General features: G+C 32.9%; 1 protein-coding gene across 1 annotated transcript in view; it reads right to left on the bottom strand.

Annotated features, from left to right (window-relative positions):
* Positions 1 to 13,007, bottom strand: part of LOC150105261 (diuretic hormone receptor-like) — a 54,865-nt gene that overhangs the window by 36,277 nt on the left and 5,581 nt on the right. The gene's annotated exons all lie outside the window — the stretch shown is intronic.

Genomic DNA, 13,007 nt, shown 5'->3' with positions numbered 1-13,007 from the left:
AGTCCTTTTAAACTTCAGTAACAGCATTACAATGCTAAAGGACTTCATACCAGAAATTATTTCAATATTACACATTTGGATTTTAGTCGGGCATTCTCATAATCGTTTATATTGGAAATTAGGAATAAGATATACAGTAGATAGAGGCGTGTTAGGAGGAAAGGCATGTACGGTATTTGAATGATCGTGTTTCTGATTGGATTCTGCAAGCAGACGGATTCCTCAAGAAGCAGTATTCAGTCTAGTATTAATTTTTATCACTGAAATTGATTAAAATTTAAATTAAGACTAACAAGAAATGAAAGAGACATTAACAATGACAAGTAACGGCTTGTTGCTTCTGACAGATTTAAATGAAATATTGAGTAACGAAAATCCAACAGTACAGGTAGTCCTCGACATACGACGGGGTTCCGTTCCAACGTCTCCGTTGTAAGTCGATTCTGACGTAAGTCGAGAACTTTTTTAATTCTTGATTTGTTTGATTTCTGTTATAATATTTTCATAAATTAGGTTTCTATTTAACTTAAAACGATTAAAATGTATAAACTTATATAAACATTTATAAATTATTTATTAGCATATATACATATAAATACAAAATTAAGAAGAAACATTTAAGAAAAAATACATAAACACATATCAAAAATGGTGCACTTACTTTAATTTGAAATTCCTTTAAATATTAGTTAACATAAACAAAAAAAAACTTATTAACGGTGTCTTTACTTAAACAGGTCAGTAACTGTCACTCATTTGGACGATATGGTTATTTCTTGCGATCGGTAGTAGCTTTTTTAATCAGAAAATTGGTTAATGTTATCTGTTGGATTTTTTCCTTCATATATTTTGCGATAACATCTGACTGCTAATCGAATTTGTTTTTCGACTTTGGCGAAGCGATCAGTGTCTTGATCCATATTTTCGAGTAGCTGAAGTCCTTGGTTTAGTTTAGAAAATACTTCAGCTAATCCTTTTACAGTAAATTTTTTTAACGATTTCTCTTCTTCATCCATTATTCCTTTCTTCTTCTACAACTCTTTCGTTTTGGAAAATCAAGTCTTGATCAGTCAGTTCACCTTCTTCGTGATCTGTTAATTCTTCTATATCGTAATATTGATTCCTAGATCCAGTTTTCTTGCAATTTCAGTGATTTCTTCAGCGATTTGTTCTAACATACTATGCTTGTACTCTTCGAGTGTCTCCTGCGGTAGTAACTTCTTCCAAATTCCTCGCATACATTGTTCCAATACTTCCTTCCATGAAATTCCAATATTCTGGATACATTAGTTAATATCCTAATTTTTCCAAAAATCGCATAATGTTATAGCATCGTTGTCCATTGCTGTTATTGCTTGAGAAAATGTAGTTTTCAGATAATATGTTTTGAATGTAGCAATCGAACCTTGATCCATAGGTTGAATCATAGATGTTGTATTGGGCGGTAGATACATCACATTTATATTTTCATTCAAATCACCGATGTGAAGAGGATAGATGTCCTGGAGCATTGTCAAGCAGCAATAGAATTTTAAAAGGAATGTTTTTTTTGTTTTTTTTTTCAAGACAGTAGGTACATACTTCTGGAATATAAGAATCAGTCTTCGAATAAAACAACTGTCATCCAAGCCTTAGGGTTACTCCTGTAGTAAACCGGCAACTTATTCTTATAAATGTTTTTCAAAGCTCTGGGGTTTTGTAAACGGCAAACAAGAAATGGTTTTAATTTAAAACCAGCAGCATTTCCTCCAAGAAGAAGAAGCGTAATCCTATCTTTAAATGTTTTAAAACTAGGCGCCGATGTAGCTTTACTGTCAATGCAAGTTCGTTTTGGCATTCTTATCCAGAACAGCCCAGTTTCATCTACGTTAAAAATCTCCTCTGGCAAATAGCCTCATCTTTTATCATCTCTTTCAGATTTTTCTTGAAAATTTCGGCAGTTTCAAAATCGGACCTAGCAGCTTCTCCCGTTATTCTCATGTAAGTTAAATCGGCTTTTGAATCGATAAAACCAACCTTTACTAGCGTTAAATGTATGCTCGCCGTATTTATCTTCTTGTTGTTTCCTTAAATTGTCAAATAGGCTGCGTGCTTTTGTTTGAATCGTAAACAAACCGAGAGGAATATTTTTGTTGATTTGATCATCTATCCATATCATTAAAAGCTTCTCCATTTCATGAATTGGCCCTTCTCTTTTTTTTTTTTCGTTAAAATTGTACAGTTTATATTAATTACCCCTTTAGCTGCCTCCATTATTCTCGATTTATCTTTTATAATTGTTGAAACAGTTGAATGCGACAGTTTTTCTTCTCGTGCTATTTCACCGACTTTCTTTCCTTTGTCATATGCTTTAATGACCTTCATTTTAACATCTAAACTTAAAGCTTTCCTCGCCTTCTTTTTTATGTTGGAATTTTCATCAGTAGTATTACTTCTCCTACTGGACATGATAGGGTTACGACGAGATACAAAAATTGCAACGAGAGAAACGAACACTTCGACTGCTGATTAGCAACTAACGTGCCAATGGCTGTGATAAGTTAGAAGTGGGTGAATCATCGGCTATTGCGTATTGGTGATAGGCTTTGCTTGTCGACTAATGGCGACGCTACGATGCGTATACAAAAGCAATGTGATGTATGTATGTATGTATATGCTGGTGGCAAAATTAAATTAGAAAATTTTTAATAATAATTTTGACCGTCGTAAGTCGAGGACTACCTGTACACTATATTTGGATAAGATTCAACTCAATGCAAAATATAGCCAAAATATAGACAAAATATAGCCTCGGAGTTGTAGTTGAGTGCAATATGAAATTGTCTAAACAATATAATACGGCTACAAGAACTGCAATTGGGTTTTTCAGCAATTTGTAGCAACTGTTAGATTTAACTGCCTGTCGGCGCAAGGAAACATGCACGTTTATGCATAAACAAGTGATTAGTCTTAAGTCAGTAATTTCCAGAGAGAAATCTGAAAGGGATTCTCAGCAATGTCAGCAACCAATGCCGCGCCGTGGGTAGGAGGTGCCCTTATGCAAAACTTTTTCAGCGTCCTCATAAAATAAGTTTCCCTGAAAAATTTCTGCGAAAAATTTTACTTTGTTAAAAGTAAAAAACATAAAAATAAATTTTATTTAACAGTAGTAGAACATTGTAATCACTAAAATTCATTAATAAGGAATTTTTAATAATAAAAATTTTCAAAAATGTTTATTTTGTTAATATATAAATACAATAGGATATATATATAAACAAAAATTACTTTTATTTTAATATATAAGAAGAAATATTATTACATAACAAAGATAATTTGGAGATATGCTTTTAACTATATAACAATTAGGATAAATGTAGATTTATTTTACATATTTATCCTTTTTGCTTTAGCCGCCACAAAATTTTTAATATTTTTCATGCCTAATGAATCCATAATATTATTTTAAATTGATATAATTAATAAATCCGTTAGACGCTCTCCAGACATTGTTGACCGCAAATAATTTTTTATTAGTTTCAGTTTTGAAAAACTTCTTTTCCCTGATTCTACGGATATTGATAATGTTAAATAAATACGCACACAATCGCAGTATTCGGAAACGTGTCGGTTAATTTATTTTCGTATATATAATTTAAAACATCCTGAGGAGCTGACTCTTTTTTAATAAAACATTAATTCCTCAAATAAAGTCATACCATCAATAATTGTCGTTCAGTTTTAAGTGCAAATCTTTACAATGTTTCATTAAATCTTCATCGCTCCAATCTTTTAATTTGCTAATGTCTCTTATAATTTTAAAGTTCTCGCTATGTTGTTTTAAGCTTATGAATCTTTCCGTGACCGAAGTTATTGTCGTGTCTAAAATCGGGAAGAAAAAATGTATTTAAAAATTTTGTTTAGGAGCATGCTATCCTAAACAAAATTACAATAAATTTATATTTATATATTTATTATTTCCCGTGGTGAAATGGCGCTCCTCATCTTCAAGCGCCCTTTGTGTGGGGCGCTAATGCACAACCGCACGGCGCGGCCCTGTCAGCAACAACTGGATTGAGGCTTGAAAAAATGTACAGAAGCAGAATACAAAGGTAACAGACTTTTAACTGTTATAATCTAGAAGGCGAATCGCGACGTGAGGGAGGAAAATTCACCTCGCGTGGATTCAATCCGCTGACCGAAGTGATCGCAAAATGCTACTAAGACGCTACAATTAATATTTCACACAATCTTAGGATGTGCATTCTTGAAGGCGATAGCTTTTAAATATAGTGATAAAGTGGACTGTTTAGAATTTGGGCTACAACCAAAGCTATGAGGACAAGGTCATGAGTCCTTTTCTACTGAGCCTGATTTCTTTGTCAATGGGTTAAGGAACTGTGATAGTAAAATCACGGCATTCTCCCAGGATAACCTCCAGTTTGTAAAATTCATTCCAATCGAGAATTTGTTTAATGTATTCAAGCATGATATACATGCCAGTGCGAATTACTGCCCCAGCAGTAGCTTCAAATTGAACCCCATGTCTTTCAGGTGTTAGCAGAATGCCCTCCTCTTCTTATACATAACCATGTTGTTATTTGCGAACCAATGTCGAAAGTTTATCTGACACGTGATCTCGTCTTCTTGGGATTAAGTCAGTGTTTCCTAACGTGGGGCGTACGCCCCACAGAGGGGGGGAAGGGGCAATTAGAAAATGATGTTGCATTCGTCACCTCATCACTGATATATTCAAAAAACTCACAATTGTCGGCAATAAATTGTCGATGTTGCAACCCTGACTTTCCTAGAAAAAAAAGCAAGAAGAACTCTCAGAAAAGCAAAGATGAGTCTATTAGAACTTTATTCAACATAAAAGGAACAATGGCATCTCTTTCTGATGACACAGAAACGAAATACCGAAATTCAACTAGTTTTGAAAAAAAACTCACTGTTGCCCTTCCCGTCGTCATATTTAGTTGAATGTGGCTTTATTGCTGTCAATGACTTGCTACTGAAAACAAGAAATCATCTGGATATCACAAACCGTGAGGATTTGAGATTGAAAATGACTAAATTAATACCTCAGTAGTAGGGGAGGCACTTCTGACAAGATCAAGATCAAGATAAGATAAGGAATCGTGACGTGATTGGTTGATGACGTCATTGTGTGCATGGCTTCATGGGTCTGGAATGTTTGGAATTTCCGTGTGGGCAACTGTGTCACTGGCTTCAGCTCTTGTGTTTTGGTTCGCGTATGGGATTATGGGTGATGATAGAGATAAGGATTCGTGTTGTGATTGGTGGTGCAATTCTGACAAGATGAAGATCAAGATAAGATAAGGAATGGTGACGTGGGCGTGTGTTGTTTTCAGATGTAGTAAGTGACGTCATTTGTTATTTGTAAATAAATGTCGTCATTTGTTATTTGTAAATAAGTGACGTTGTTTTGAATGGAAAGGATGATATTAGTGGATAAGAAATCGTGTCGTGATTGGTGGTCACTTCTGACAAGATCAAGATAAGATAAGGAATCGTGACGCGAATGTTTGTTATGAGATGTAGATAAGTGATGTCATTTGTTAGTTGTAAATAAGTGAAGTTATTGTTTTGAATGGAAAGGGAAATATATTAGTGTATAAGTAATCGTGTTGTCATTGGTGGACACTTCTGACAAGATCAAGATCAAGATAAGATAAGGAAATCTGACGTGAATATTTGTTGTTAGTTGTAAATAAGTGACGTTATTGTTTTGAATGGGAAGGATGATTTTAGTGGTTAAGTAATCGTGTCGTGATTGGTGGGACACTTCTGACAAGATCAAGATCAAGATAACATTAGGATTCGTGACGTGAATGTTTGTTGTTATTGAGTTTGGAATGATAATTTAATTTAACTATATTCTATGTCACACAAACATACAGTTTTTTTTTCTTCTATAGATGGTTGTACTAATTTCCAATACATTTTGGGTATTTCTTTCCTGTTAAAGTGTGGGAATTCTTAGAGAAAGTCGTGATGGCTCTCGTGTTTCGAGTTTTTCTGAATATTTAATTATATACTTAAAAAACCTGTCCTTAAACACACACACATATACATATTAGATATAAAAAATCGCTAATGTATCCATGTTGATACTCTAATATATACCCTATGATTATTCTTATGGGAAAAAAAAAAACAATTCAGTATTAGAATTACGCTTACCAAACAACATGTGATCAGTTATGTTTAAGTTAAAAAAGTACTTACAGCTTTCCAGATGACTCTTCTAAATACGAATATTCCAAAATAGTTCAATTTTATATCCACAACACAACACAAACACAAAAACCACAAAGAATGAAATTTCTGTAAATACTGTAACCTGAACTAGTTACTTCGTCCTTTCGATTACGGACCGTAGATGGTGAGGTTTCGTCATTGCAATATCCCCAGCGAGCGCTTTTCTTCAAAGGGGATGACATGAGTCACATCCGTAAATTGGGGTATTGTTCAAAAGGTAGCATTTCCTCAAGTTTGGATATTTCTCAAATACTTACATATGACTAAGGGATTAGTATCCACATGTTTGAATGAAAATTATTCATTCTTCGTTACCGTCGGCATTCATTGGTGTAGTAAATTAATGCTTACATTTAATGTTAATTTAGATTGCTGTTTGAGTATGGAATTCTGACAAGTGAAATTATTATTTTTTTTTTCAAATTGATTCGTTATTTTCTGTATTTTACTTTTACAGGTCATATTCTAACAGAATAACTGAGCAGAATTAATAAATATATAAAGTATATGTGAATTTATTTTCCAACACTGAATATTTCTCATTAAGTCTTTTCTTAAAGTTACCCAACCTTGGTGGGAAAGTCTATGCGCCATTTTGTTTAGGGTAAGTGTTATTTCCGGTTTCGAATTCCGATTGCTGTTAGAGTATGGAATTCTGACAAGTGAAATTATTATTTTTTTTTTCAAATTGATTCGTTATTTTCTGTATTTTACTTTTACAGGTCATATTCTAACAGAATAACTGAGCAGAATTAATAAATATATAAAGTACATGTGAATTTATTTTCCAACACTGTATATTTCTCAGTAAGTCTTATCCGGTCGCCTTTTGTTGTACGTAGGTGAGAAATCGTGTGTTTTGTTTCGAACTCTTAGTTTCCGTTGGGAAATTACCAATATAACTATTAATTTTACCTTCGATTCCTTGTGCTCTTAACCTATTTCTGTAAGTAGAATTTATTTGTGAATTATTTTCCCACACTGTTAATTTTCATTAACCTTGTTTGTAGATAACGAACAAATAAGACTTTTAATTCAATGAATCAAAAAAAAAAAAAAATTCTCTGGTTACTTTGTGGCATGAAATTTCACAAGGAAAAAAAAAAGAAAAAAAAATGTTATCTTCCTTCTTAAATTTGTATAACATATACGACACCCAATTTGTTCATTTAAATTTTTTATTTTTCCCAAAAAAGTTATCAGTATCAATTGGATGTGATATAACTAAAAGATATCCGCAAACGATGAGCTCACTCATCTCCACTAGGCTGAGCAGACATCTTCTGGAGGAGAGGGGATGGTGAGAGACTAGGGTGATGGGGTTAGGTGGGGAGAGCATTGCAGGGAAGACATCTGTCACCCTCTGTGATATCACAGAATGAGAGACATATGTTCCCCAGAAATATCCAAACACATAACGACATTGTTGTCATGTTTTGTTTGGCTATGGAATTGTGGGTGATGTTTTTGAGATAAGATATCTTGGAATTTTCCCAGGGTGACACACATCCGTCATTGTCGTCATGGTTTATCCAACACCATGTAGAAACATGTTCGTGAATCATCTGCGCAAAAGTTTAATTTTGGAAGGAACGGTCAGGGTTAAGGGTCAGGTAAGCAGTACTATAAGGAAAAATAAACGAGTCAAGTGTCTTTGCAGTTACGACAATTCGTTCATCCTGTGAAGTTATCGTATTGTGTTGTGGTGATTGGTATCCAGGAAAGTAAAGTAAAGTAAAATAATGGGTGAGCCACAAAAGTCATTGAAATTTTCTTTCTTCAGGAAAATAGCACGAGACAAAACTCTTCACCTAGCTCTAAAAGGATGGAAACCGATTATTATTTTAGAAGACACGTACATTGTGATGTATTTATCCCGGACCACTTGGGAAAAATTACGCAGGAAATGGTCTGATATCCTCGGCTACTTGCAAAGAAGAGTTGACTACGAAATGGACCTCGGTGAGTGTTATATTCTGAAATGCCAAGATGGGGAACTAATACTTGATGATACAGGAGCTGATGGAAGTAAGGTTTTTTCTATTAGTTGTGAAGAAGCTGAGAGATTTTCAACAAAAATGTACGACATTGATAATCATTTACTATTTTTGGAAACTGAATTACCATCTGTTCGTATAATGGGAAAAATTATCGCCCAACATTTAAATTCATCAATGGTAAAATTAGACTTTCAAGATTTTATCCAATTCGATAAAGATTCTTTATTTTGGGACATTTACGAACATTTTACAAAAACTGTTTGTGTATATTTGCTGACAAAAGAATACACAGAATGTTTAGCGAGGCATGGTGTCATTTCCAGACTGACACAATATCAAACGTATGGAAGTGTGGTTACCATGATATCTGATTTAAAAATTCTTTTGCGTAACCAGCTATTTTGATGTAATGTAACCAAGAAACAGTGAGTAACAAAAATTTTATTCATTGAACTCTTTGGAAAATGTTAAGAGTCTAAACTAAATATTGTGAAATATTTTTAGGTAATTACATGTTTCGAATTTTTCTCAGTGAATATACTTGTAAATAGTATTTCAGCAAAATAAAATGTGCATTTGTAAACTTAAATGAACAAAGATGTGTGTTTTTGTTGTTGTGTTTTTCCACAGTGAATTTTTACTCAGTTATTCCGATTAGATCTTGATATTTAAATCCACAACTTTATATCTTAATGCAATTCTGTTTAATTATTTAAAAAAATCACAACTGTGAAATTAATGCCAGGACAGGAAAAAAAAAAGTGTTGAAAACGAAAATCCATGTATTGATTATTTTAGAAATTGTCTAATGCTACCTATTGACATTATTTGAGTTATCTGAAAACAAATCGTTCACATAATCGAAAATCCGAACTGTTAGAATTTGGTTATTTTTACTGAGAGAGAGAGAAAGAGAGAAGCACCTAATTAAACCAACAAAACGTGAGTTTAACACTTCTTTAAAGTTTGGCATAGAGAAAATGTTTGTACTCTACAGATAACACATATACAAATTTTACCTTTCCCTACACAAAGTAAGATAAAAACACACCAACAGTATATCCAACAGCATGTGAAAACATGTCGTTGAGTCATCTGCGCAAAAGGTTCATTTTTGAAGGAACGGTCAGGGTAGGGGATGGTAAGTGTAAACAGTACTATAAGAAAATACCAGAGAGTCGAGTGACTTTGGACTTAAGGTAATCGTTCATCCACTGCAGCTGCTGTTTTGTGATTTGTGTTTGGTATTGCAAAAATAATGGGTGAGCCACAAATTCTTTGAAAGTTTCTTTGTGAAAAGTTCTAATTGTTTAGAATTTTGTAAACGAATGTTACCATAAAGTATACGATCAGAGCTAATAATCAGTGAAATAATAATAAATAACTATTTATTTGTGGTGCCATATGAAGTAATCGAAGAAGAAGAATGAAGGAAAACGATTATGAAAAATCGACAGTGGGTGAAAAATACGAATTTTCAGTTATCATAGGGATAATTGATGTACAATTTTTGCTGAATAAGAGTTCAAATTTATTTCCTAAAGAAATTTGTATTTCTGATGGAATTAGTGTAAGATATGCAGTGACAAAATCACCTTGTAGTTGGAAAGAATTACCTGAAAGAGTTAAAAAACAGAATTCTTGGTTAATAAAATATAACCATCAGCTGAAGTGGGAAATTGGTTCACTAGCTTTGGACAAACTAAGAGATTGGATGATAGAATCAACATGCAAATATCATATATTACTTGCCAAAGGAAGAGAAAAATCAAAAACATTAACGAAGTTAATAGGGAGGCCTGTTCTTGATTTAAATGAAATTGGATGTCCAAAACGTGAAAACATAACGTGTACTTTTAAATGCTTTTGGAAACATAACGAAAGATTCTGTGCTTTTAATAATTCTCTGAAGTATACATATTGGGTTCGAAGAAATAAATACACAACCCTTAATTTTACTACAGTAATAAATTCTCAACGAACGCCAAACGAAAAATTAACTTTCAGATGAGAGTAACATTGTCAAAACCATACGATGGCAATTCCACAACCATGGAAGAACCTTTGATGTATTTTCAATTTATTTATTTTCTGTATTGTTAGATTCAGTAAATACAATTTGTAAATAATATTTCGTTCAATAAAATGTGTAAATTTAAATGAACAAATTGGGTGTCGTATATGTGTTATACAAATTTAAGAAGGAAGATAACATTTTTTTTTTCTTTTTTTTTTCCTTGTGAAATTTCATGCCACAAAGTAACCAGAGAATTTTTTTTTTTTTTTGATTCATTGAATTAAAAGTCTTATTTGTTCGTTATCTACAAACAAGGTTAATGAAAATTAACAGTGTGGGAAAATAATTCACAAATAAATTCTACTTACAGAAATAGGTTAAGAGCACAAGGAATCGAAGGTAAAATTAATAGTTATATTGGTAATTTCCCAACGGAAACCAAGAGTTCGAAACAAAACACACGATTTCTCACCTACGTACAACAAAAGGCGACCGGATAAGACTTACTGAGAAATATATAGTGTTGGAAAATAAATTCACATATACTTTATATATTTATTAATTCTGCTCAGTTATTCTGTTAGAATATGACCTGTAAAAGTAAAATACAGAAAATAACGAATCAATTTGAAAAAAAAAAAAAAAATTTCACTTGTCAGAATTCCATACTCTAACAGCAATCGGAATTCGAAACCGGAAATAACACTTACCCTAAAAAAAACGTCGCATAGACTTTCCCACCAAGGTTGGGTAACTTTAAGAAAAGACTTAATGAGAAATATTCAGTGTTGGAAAATAAATTCACATATACTTTATATATTTATTAATTCTGCTCAGTTATTCTGTTAGAATATGACCTGTAAAAGTAAAATACAGAAAATAACGAATCAATTTGAAAAAAAAAATAATAATAATAATTTCACTTGTCTGAATTCCATACTCTAACAGCAATCTAAATTAACATTAAATGTAAGCATTAATTTACTACACCAATGAATGCTGACGGTAACGAAGAATGAATAATTTTCATTCAAACATGTGGATACTAATCCCTCAGTCATATGTAAGTATTTGAGAAATATCCAAACTTGAGGAAATGCTACCTTTTGAACAATACCCCAATTTACGGATGTGACTCATGTCATCCCCTTTGAAGAAAAGCGCTCGCTGGGGATATTGCAATGACGAAACCTCACCATCTACGGTCCGTAATCGAAAGGACGAAGTAACTAGTTCAGGTTACAGTATTTACAGAAATTTCATTCTTTGTGGTTTTTGTGTTTGTGTTGTGTTGTGGATATAAATTGAACTATTTTGGAATATTCGTATTTAGAAGTCATCTGGAAAGCTGTAAGTACTTTTTTAACTTAAACATAACTGATCGCATGTTGTTTGGTAAGCGTAATTCTAATACTGAATAGTTTTTTTTTTTTCCCCATAAGAATAATCATAGGGTATATATTAGAGTATCAACATGGATACATTAGCGATTTTTTATATCTAATATGTATATGTGTGTGTGTTTAAGGACAGGTTTTTTAAGTATATAATTAAATATTCAGAAAAACTGGAAACACGAGAGCCATCACGACTTTCTCTAAGAATTCCCACACTTTAACAGGAAAGAAATACCCAAAATGTATTGGAAATTAGTACAACCATCTATAGAAGAAAAAAAACTGTATGTTTTTGTGACATAGAATATAGTTAAATTAAATTATCATTCCAAACTCAATAACAACAAACATTCACGTCACGAATCCTAATGTTATCTTGATCTTGATCTTGTCAGAAGTGTCCCACCAATCACGACACGATTACTTAACCACTAAAATCATCCTTCCCATTCAAAACGATAACGTCACTTATTTACAACTAACAACAAATATTCACGTCACATTTCCTTATCTTATCTTGATCTTGATCTTGTCAGAAGTGACCACCAATCACGACACGATTTCTTATCCACTAATATCATCCTTTCCATTCAAAACAACGTCACTTATTTACAAATAACAAATGACGACATTTATTTACAAATAACAAATGACGTCACTTATCTACATCTGAAAACAACACACACCCACGTCACCATTCCTTATCTTATCTTGATCTTCATCTTGTCAGAATTGCACCACCAATCACAACACGAATCCTTATCTCTATCATCACCCATAATCCCATACGCGAACCAAAACACAAGAGCTGAAGCCAGTGACACAGTTGCCCACACGGAAATTCCAAACATTCCAGACCCATGAAGCCATGCACACAATGACGTCATCAACCAATCACGTCACGATTCCTTATCTTATCTTGATCTTGATCTTGTCAGAAGTGCCTCCCCTACTACTTACCTCAAATAAAAACCCTTTGCGGCATGCATCAAGCTCAAGGATCTCATTAACTTGGATGTTATTTTCCCGAGTTGAGTTAGATTTATGTTTTCTAATATACAAAGTGTAATATAAAATTTATATTCATTGAAGAAAGTCAAATTTAAAACAGTTTTAAATTAGAAAACCTGTGTTCCGTTTTTATTTAAAGTACATATTTATATTGTACTTTTTCAGAACTTGGCTGACTATTATGCTAGAGGGGGGACATCAAAATGTTTGAGGCATTAAGGTGGGACATGATCCAAAAAAAACGTTGGGAAACACTGGATTAAGTGGTCAGGCGTGTACTTTATTTCTTATGTATGCCAAACTAATGCACGTGAGTCA

Source organism: Typopeltis vanoorti, chromosome 6, assembly GCF_054136105.1.
Source record: "Typopeltis vanoorti isolate ZY-2024b chromosome 6, IOZ_Tvanoo_1.0, whole genome shotgun sequence".
Lineage (NCBI taxonomy): Eukaryota > Metazoa > Arthropoda > Arachnida > Uropygi > Thelyphonidae > Typopeltis > Typopeltis vanoorti.
This window is presented reverse-complemented; position numbering and strand designations above follow the sequence as displayed.